This window comes from Electrophorus electricus, chromosome 23 (assembly GCF_041902795.1).
Source record: "Electrophorus electricus isolate QZ-2024a chromosome 23, ASM4190279v1, whole genome shotgun sequence".
NCBI classification, from domain to species: Eukaryota; Metazoa; Chordata; class Actinopteri; order Gymnotiformes; family Gymnotidae; genus Electrophorus; species Electrophorus electricus.
This window is the reverse complement of record NC_137519.1, coordinates 6,487,501-6,497,593: the sequence shown is the minus strand read 5'-3', so window position 1 is coordinate 6,497,593 and position 10,093 is coordinate 6,487,501.

Sequence of the window (10,093 nt, the reverse complement as noted above, 5' to 3'; positions counted from 1 at the left end):
TCTCTCTCTCTCACTCTCTCCCTTTATTTATCTCTCTCTCCTCCTCCTCCTCTCTCTCTTTCTCCTTTTTGTTTTCTGCCTCTATCCTTTTTTCTCCTGGCGTCCCCGCTGGGACTCAGTGTTAACCTCGCTGTTTGCACACTGCAGAAGCGAGCATGGGAGAATAGTTATGCACCGAAGAACAATTAGTCCCGAGAGAGATGCATGTGACTGAGAGAAGCTCTGGGGCATTGCAAAGTGAAATGCAAGCACGCAACCTAAATGTCTTTCATGGGAAATTAGATCTGTAGATCTATGTCCCTGTCACCTGACATGATAATCGGATATTTATGCATGCACTAAAATGTTTATGCATGTGATAATTGAATGAAAGACCACTGAGTACATGCATGATGTCATTAGTGCAGCTGGGGAGAGTATTACAGTAATGTTCCATTTAAAAGGTCACGAGCGTCTGCAATTAGGCACTGCATTCAGCCGGCATACAAGCGCCTTGACATGTTCTAGAATAATCTAAAACGCTGTGTGAGTAGTGAGAGTGTCGGTGATAGAGTTATGGTGCAGTGTTGGCTATTGATTCCTGCCTGCCTGTGCCAGCATGTGGACCACCTAGCTGCTAGACAGGAGCCGGGGGATTGAAACTTATTAGACAAACAAACATTATTCTACCCACTCTATGGGAGAGAAGAGTGGAAACGTCCAGAAATTAGATTAGCCAGATTCTACTGGGCCTAAGGTATGCCTTTCATGCACCACTAAGCTGCACAAAAAAGACAGCAAGCTATCCTTTTTGCCTAGAGCTCCTAAACTACTACAATAAAACTGTTTTTAAAAGTTTTAGAACTGCTGGGAAGTACTATTTTGTGATTCTGTTGAATTTCTTGACTGAGCTATGATTTGTTTTTACCTAGTCCTACAAAGTCATATTTCATGCACACTTACTGAGGAAACCAGAGTGTGTGTTTACATTCCAGCGTCTTTGCGTCCAGGGTGACATGACATGCCGGGGAGATTAATGACCCATCATCAGAAGGACCCTTCATGTGTTTGTGTGTATATGTGTGTGTGTGCACACACATGCGTGTGGTGGATTAGTCTGATTTTCAGTCACAAGCCATTCTCCATATAACAGCTTGTCGCATGTGGAAACACTGCTTAGCTCTTTGGAAAGCTGCAAATCAAGTGTAGGACAGCAGCATTCAGATGGTACATTCTTAAACTTTACACCATCCTCCAACACATTTACCAAAAAAACATTACAAGGAAGAACCAGCCTAACCTTCACCTGTGCAGCTTCCCGTTGTCTGTGGCATGACCAAAACCTCAGCTGTTATCCTATTTTGGGACATTTAAATACATTTGAAATCATACGCTTGATTTCCAGTGGAACAAAGGCACACAGCAACAGCAGAGCAACAGTTTCATCACTGCTAACAAACACCTGTTGTTAAATGTAGGACAAGGGGTCAGAGGTGAGGCAGCTGTGTTCAAAGGCGTGGTCACGACAGGCCACTGGGACAGGCAGCATTGTCACTACAGGCTTTGTTTCCTTTGTTTTTATGTACTTGTTTCCTGTGTCTCCTGATTATTTTTTTATTTTTATTTTTATTTTTTTTAATTAGGGTTCAAAATCCCCCCCCCCCCCGGTGGTTCTCTTACCAAATTTGTAAAAAAGCTGCAAGCACAAAACACAAGTCATCCTGCCTGCGAGTAACACTCTACTGCCCTCTGGATGGCTCAGCTGACGCATGTGTTGTGATAGATGATGAAGTGTCACATCCACCACACTCCACCACACTTCTCCACACGAGTGTTAATGGGACTTCTGCTCTTCTCTCTCTCCCCCTCCCCCTCTCCTATGTCCTGTGGTCTTGTGTGCTGTGTCCTCTGTCTTGTGGTCCTGTGGTCTTGAGTCCTCTACCTGGTGTCCTGTGCTCCTGTGCTCCTGTGTTCTTTGGCCCTGTGATCAGGTGGTTCTGGGGATTTGTGTCCACTGGTCCTGTGTTCTTTGGTCCTGTGGTTTTGTGTCCTATGGTCCTGTGTTCCTGTTATCTTCTGCTCCTGTGTTCAAGTTCAAGTTCGGTTTATTCGTCACATACATAGTCATGCACAGTATAACACGGTCTGTGGTCTTGCATCCTGTGTTCTGTGGTTGTCCTGTGGTCTTGTGTCCTGTGTTCTGTCGTTGTCCTGTGGTCATGTGTCCTGTGGTCCTCTGGGCCTGTGATCCTGTATTCCAGAAGGACCCCTGCAGGACTAAAACAGGATTAATTACTAGAGGCCCAGCTCAGAGTAGATGCTGTTACCCTTACCCTCAGCCTATCCATTATAATAAAAGCCATAAAACCCTGATCTCAGATCTGCCTAGTGTGTGGGGATCACAAAGTCTCTGCATTTTTTAATTGTTATATTCACTTTAGTCACCCAGCTGTGCCTCGTTAAAAATGTGCTGTACAGAGTCTCTGCACATTTTAAATGAGCTGCTCATAATAATTGTACTGTTATTTATGTACAAACACAGCTGTCTGGCACTCTGGGTTGATGTGCCTTCATTAAGAATCTAGCTGATAATTTACACATTAGCATTTATGAGTGCAAATAATTGTAAGGACAGTGTCTGTTGATAGTTTCATAAATATTTAATTTCAGAGTCTTGTTAAAGCAGGACTCTTAACTGAGTATTGCTAATTGAAGGTCAAAGGTCATTGGTTGTTTTGCATTGGGAGCTGAGATGGTGGAGCGGTAGGCTGGACTGGAGGGGAGCCGTGGTAGAATGCTAGTCACATACCTCCCTCAGCACCCTCATCTTTCATGTTTTCTTTGTGTGTGTAGGTGTGTGTGTGTGTATTTTCACCTCAGGGTGTGTTTCTCCTCTTGTAATGACCTCTGAGCTGCTGGGTGCACTGCCTCTTTGATCTCTACTGACAGGTCGCACCACGTTTGACACACTTCAGTGTACAAGGAGAGATACTGGCATGCATATGTGTGTGTGTGTGTGTGTGTGTGTGTGTGTGTGTGTGTGTGTGTGTGTGTGTGTGTGTGTGTGTGTGAGAGAGAGAGAGTAGCTACTCAAACATGCTGCAACAGAATATGAACTATTAACCTCAACACTTCCCTGACCTTCATGTTCATAGTGTGTGTGCACGCGTGTGTGTGTGAGAGAGAGAGATGAGAGAGAGAGAGTGAGAGAGAGAGAGAGAGAGAGAGAGAGAGAGAGAGAGAGAGAGAGAGAGAGTCTGTCATGCAGACAACTCTACAACTTTCATTGTCTTTGATCTTTGCCGATCTATTGCTTGGTGACTTTCATGTGATGAAATATGTGGTAAGACAAGGTAAGACAACACAAGTTCCTATAGCACACAAGCATGTTAATAGCTGTAGCTGTAACAATTGGATTGGAGCCTAGTATTAAGTCTACTCAAAACACACACACACACACACACACACACACACACACACACACACACACACACAGACTTTAGTCTGTTTTTTCTCTCAAACAACTGACTTTTCTCTTTTTATGATCAAAGGGATTTGTTGCATTGTCTGTTCACATGGGTCTCATCAATCTAAAGCCCTGTTTCTGGATCAGTCCTGCCTGTACCATGAAGCGGGCAACCTGATCTGAGACTAGAATTCCAATTCTGGAATGTTCTCCATCCCTGTTCCATGGACCTGGTGTTGCATCATGGGAAGAAGGCTAGCTTTATTGCTGGAGGATAGCCTGTTTCCCACATTAAAGTCCTCACTGTGGACAGTTTTCTAAACAAAATGGATTACTTTGTTCTTGTATTACCCTAAAGTTACAATAATAATTCAAACAGTAAAAAAGAAATCATAATAATGTGAAATAACTATTCACAAGTCTATTTAATAGTGATTGCATTTAAGGATTGACCTCGGCATCAGCACGCGTGGTTCCTTCCTAGTCCGGTGTTCTTTTCTGCCCACAGGGCTGCTGTTGGTGTTTTTTTTTTTTTTTTTCCTGGCAGATGGCTCTCAGCTCAGCGGTGACAAATGTAAATGCGACATGAGTTAGAATCCCTGACAACCCTGCTCATCCCATTAAACCAGCTTTCACCCATAGCCATGTCACAAGAACCTCAACGTTAATGCTGTGCTCACAATAAATAAGACCCAGGTAAGCTCCAGTCAGCAGTGGTTCAGTGTCCAGAACCTAATCAGAGAATAACTGACACGTATAGTGTATACCAACAGAGCGGTTCTGTCTGTAATTGTGCACTGTATTTAATAGGATGTGGAGTTACTGTATAGTAATAGGTAAGTGGTAATAATAAGGGGGTGCTGGGTTTATGTAAATGTGTACATACGGTTGCCAATCTGGTTCCTGAGTGAGTCTGCAGTAACACAGCACCTGTTTCCTAGTTCGCGTCACGGTTCTGCAATTTTGTTTTGACTGTAGTGATGCTGTAATGAACTTGACCAGACCAGAAGTATCATTTCTAATCAGCACTGACCTCAGGGGACTTAAAAAATTTTTTTTTTAAAGAAGCGTGACAAAGAACTAAAGAACCCCCCCCCCCCCCCCCCACACACACACATGAATGTTCGTTACTGAATGGTTGTAAGAAGTGTCCTGGTTGTCTAACGCTACTGCAGTTTGGGGTCCGCTAACAATATCATGACCTTGCTCTGAGATGTCAACATTATAATGATGTTTCTGCTAGGACTTGTTATCATCAGGGTCAACAAAAACCAATAATAGTTGTCACTATTGGTACAAAAAAAGACAAAAGAAGCAAATAAAGGAAAACGGACAGTCTTAATCTGATGTTCTTTATCTGACTGCTCAACATTAGCACAGCTGCTTAGGAATATTAGTGTTACCCATGTCTGTTCTTTCACCAAATGTGATTTTTTGGGAGAATAGTTTTGTGCAGTGTAGCATACAGTCACAATTTTTAAAATAGATTTTATAGATAAATAAATATCTGACTTATGAAATGACACTAAGCACAAGGACATGCAAGAAAAAAAATATCCATTTTAGTCCAAGTCCATCCATCCAAGTCTAATAATGGAGGCCTTTGTGAATTAAGTCCAGTGATACTGATATTTAGTCAAGTCAGCGGGGAGATTTGGCAGGGTATCAAAATGGTCTATGAAAGGTTTCCAATATATGTAAAAAGCTCCACTGATCCATGTAGAGTAAATTGAATTCTACAATGAATTGTATTTTTCAGGTTTTAAAAAAAGCATCATGTCTTCAAGCCAGACCCTGACTGACAGTGGTTTGTGAGATATGTAATATGTAATACATTTGGCTGTGTGGGATATGAAAGCAGTATCATCAGACTCACTGGTCATTAATGGAGAGGGATTTTCCAAAGTCCCCAAAAAGGCAATCTGTGGTGATACCAGTACACTCACATTAGTGATCTTAGAATCTTAAAGACCAAAGTCCCAAAAGGCTGGACTTTGTGGCATGACCAAAACCTCAGCTGTGCTCGATATGTGCTGTAAATATTTACAAGCTTGTCTTTGCTCAAACTCTGGAGTATTTTGAACTGAATGAGTCTAAGATGAGAAGACATGAAGTAGCACAGCCTCCTGCCATTCCTCCATCATTTGTCCAACATTCCTCCATTATTTGTCCAACATTACTCCATCATTTGTCCAACATTCCTCCATTATTTGTCCACCAGTCATCCATCATTTGTCTGCCATTCGTTCAACATTTGTCCAACATTCATCCACCATTCATCCGTCATTTGTCCACCATTCATCACTGAATCTGATATAGTATGCAGTGTCCAATTTGAATCTCTGTTTCTGTTTCTCTTGAATCTCTGTTTCATTGAATTTCTGAGCACTATCATTATTGTCTAAAACTGAAAAATAACTGTATAAATGAGAAATTAAATTGTGTGTAATACTGAGCAGAGGGTTATGAAACACTGAAAAGTACATGCATACAAGTGCAAACACACACACACACACACACACACACACACACACACACACACACACACTGGTTTGGTATTCTAGAGCCCTGAAGTTTGACAGGCTAGCATGCTGAGATGTGTGCGGTTTGGCGAGCCAGAGCTAAAAAATGTGGTAGTGTTCCGTAAAGCAGGGCTGTTGAACTCTGGTCCTGGAGGATCTAAGAATTGCAGAGTCTTTTTATTTATTTATTTTTATCCCACCTGACTACACATCATCAGCCTTAACCCTTAACTGAGATACTAAAGCACAAATGAGAAACTTAGACACAAGGTACATTGGCGCCGGTCTGATCCAGACGGTTTTTGGCCAGCGGGGCAGTGCACTTGGCCCCACACGGTTCAGTGCTGGAGACAGCAGGAAAAGATATACGGCTTCATTACACTGGACAGCCTGGTTTACACTACTGAGGACCCCATGCATGGCCAGGCTCTCGGTCTGTCACACCTGATTCAGTGTTCCAGCCAATCAGCTGGCCCTTCAGGAGCCTGCTCCTGTGTCGGAGCAGAGCACGAGCACAAATACGCGACAGGTGGCTCAACCAGAACACTTGTGGAGAGGCTTCCATGAACAGTGGTGTTCTGGTCTGTGAGGGGCAGCTGTTTGCATCCTTCCAGTGGGTGTAAATTGAGTGATGTTAGCTGTTGGGACAGTTAGACACAGCTAGGCTTTGCTGACATGGAGGGTTGAAGCGTGTGCTAAGAAAGCGTGCATTATGGGTATGGACAGGGCAGGATGGAGAAAAACCTGAGGACACACAAACAAAAACACACACACACACACACACACACACACACACACACACACACACACACACACACACCCACCCACACACACACACACACACACACACACACACACACACACACACACACACACGCACGCACACACGCACACTTACACATGCACACACATGCATGCAGACAGTAGCAGCTAAACACAGCTACACACACTAGCAGAGGAAATAGGCTTAGATCCTCTCCCCAAAAATGCCATCATCTTCATACGGTCCTATTGTTATGACAACACCTTGTCCTGCCATGAGAGTAAGAATACACGCTCTCATTACTTCCCACACATACAGTATGCACCCACACACAGCACAGGCCCGCACACACAAACACACACACACAGTCCCTGGGTGTGTATGGAGGGAGAGTTGTGTCCCCAGACACTATAAACGGGGGCAGTATGACAGAGACCATGGCTATATTTGGCAAGGTCATCAGAGAGCCTGCAGGTGATGGAGCAGTGCCCACTCTACTCTGCTTTCCTAAGCACACATGCCCAGCTGGAAGCCCAGAGACGATGGCACGGTGAAGTCCGTTATCACCGGCCGGCCCCGAAAAACCAAACCAAGCCTTTATGCTGGAGGACACAAAACGTCTCCTTTGCCAGTGTGCTGTTGCTGTGTCTTTGGCACCGTGTGCGTTTATCTTCCACTGCAGCCTGCTACACTCGCGCCATTCAGTCCTCCGGATGACGACCCTGGCCCACATCAGTCAAATAAACATGATGCTTGCTGTTTGGTGTTTATGTTATAAACTCCCAGTGTTCGTGCTGACGTGCGCGGACTGGTGCACTGTCTTCATGGATGTCTTCTAACGTAGTGAGGCGAAGTGGACCCACTCAGCAGGTCGAGAGAAATCAATAAATATGCTGCCTGTTGTATCTTGTTGTGATATATGTGTCTGTAAAGTACTCAAGGCAAAGAGAGAGAAGGAGAAGGATCCCTGATATAGAGTGAGAGTTGCTCTACAGTAGAGATCCTGCTGTCTACTGAATTCTTGGCTGTGGGCTCACAGTGACCACTGCACCTGTTTTCTACCTGTTCATCACTCATTTCTGCCCCACTGCACCTTCTCCTCCTGCTCCTCCTGCCTCGGAGCCTGCGGTCCTACGCTGAGTATAGAAGTAAGATCTGATTCAGGAAATGATAGGAGGAATACCCGAACAAGGTTTCAGAAGGATTTTTGTTGGATATATTTTAGTCCTTTATACTTTCACAGCAAACTGAGCAGCATGGTGGTTCGTGTAAGAGACTAATCAGACTTTTTAAGAGGAGTTTCTTTAATATATGCACTACCTGTGTCGCACTGATTTTCTTTTTCATTTGTGCCTTACAATTGCTGTTTTTCCTACAAATTATTTGTAAAATCAGGTTTTAGGTCATTTCCTCTAGTGCATCCTCTTGTACGTTCTCTGCTATGTCCTGTAGGGCATACTCTGAAATGTCTTCTAATACATCCTGTAGGGCATGATCTACAACATCTTCTTATGTACTGTAGTGTATCCTTTAGTATGTCCTCTACTGTGTTCTGCAGTACATGCCCTAAAACACTTTCTAATATGATCTAATACATACTCCACTGTGTCCTGTAGTGCCTACTCTGAAATGTCCTCTAATACGTCCTGTAGTGCCGACTCTGAAATGTCATCTAGTCCACTGTCTAGTAGGTCTTCTCTCATGTCAACTAGGAGAGCACACCTCAGTCTGGCCTGAACTAGACTCAGGAAGCTTTAGGGTGGCTCATGTGAGGCCACTGTGTGTTGGAGGGAATATGACTGGCAATTAGGAAAAATAATTAGTATTTTTCTTAGGGAAGAAATAATAGGATCTCAGTGTATGCATATTTACACCCTGTGTGTGTGGGCTTGTGTGCATATGTGTGTATTGGACTGCTCTCTTGCAGTCTGCCTTTACTTAAGGCTATTACATTGGTAATGTGGTAGGAAATAAAGATTTGAGTGTTGTTAAGTTTGTCATCTCTCTTTTGTATTTAGCCCTCTGCTCTTCTGTGTGAGAGCTCCACTCACAGCCTTTGAGTTTGTCAGCTTGGCCGGTGATGATGTCATTTCATCTATGTCACAGTTATTTCATCATATATAGGCATCTTATTAATTCAGAAGGTTTTACTGTGTTTTTCAGCCCAGTCTAGAAACAACTTCACTTGTTTTCCTAAACTCCATCTTAGAAAGCGACACACACACACACACACGCACGCACACAAACACACACACACATCTGTCATGTTTGCCCAATCATAATGGAGATCAGCATTACTCTTTATCTAAGATTGGATCACTGAACATGACTGCATCATCTCTGTTGCCAGCCAGACTTAAACTCGAACCATCTCTATCGCCTTAGAAAAGATGAGGTCACATTGCCCTTCTTTCATCTCTCTCTCTCTCTCCCTTCATTCTGGAACTTCCTCATCCTTATTGATCCCTCTTCCTGCTCTCTGGATGGATTTGCCTGGATTTCTTCCATCCGGCTGCCATTCTGTCCGTCTGTCTGTTTGTCTCTCGGTCTTATCTGTGAGGTATGGTGGACTGTGGATTCGTGGGGTGACTGGGAGTAGATAAATAGGGTATCGAGCTGTAACACCTGCGAGATGGCGACCATTGATTGGGCAAACATAACTTTCCTGGGTCTTAGAGGACAATCAATAGGTCTCAACTTGCTGCACTGTTCAGAAAATTAGGCTGACTCCTAAATGTTGCCCTGCTAAACATCGAGTGCCCTGTGTAGGGCATGAGTTAATTGCTTTTACAGCCTATGTAGTGCACTATTTGTTTAACTGGGAGCTGTTTGGGATGCAGCCATATTGAGCCAAATTCTTGACAACACAAGGTCAATGAGGTCAAATGTAGATGCTATATATGTACATGCCCACAAAGCAATGTTTAAGAAACATACTGGACTAGAATACTGAACATGAACTGTGTGCACATCACCCACTTTGGTAGGCCTCTGCTGGTGCGTGTCTGGGTTTGGGTGTCCTAGTAGGGAATCCCTGGAGGATGCAGGGCCTCTCCACAGAGAGGAAAGCCTGGCTTCTCTGCTTTAGACACCTGCTGCAGTTTAGATGAGAACAGAAGTTTAGCCTTGAGCTTGGCTGGCTACAAAGGCATGCCAGCCTCCCACACACATATTCGTGACTGATTTTATTCACACACACACACACACACACACACACACACACACACACACACACACACTCATATATATGGTGTGTGTGAGTGTGCGCACGTATTTTCATTCATGCATGTATGTGTGTGTGTATGAGCCTTTTCATCTGTGTGTTTTCTTTTTCTTTCTGTGTGTGTTGGTTTAGGGAGTGTG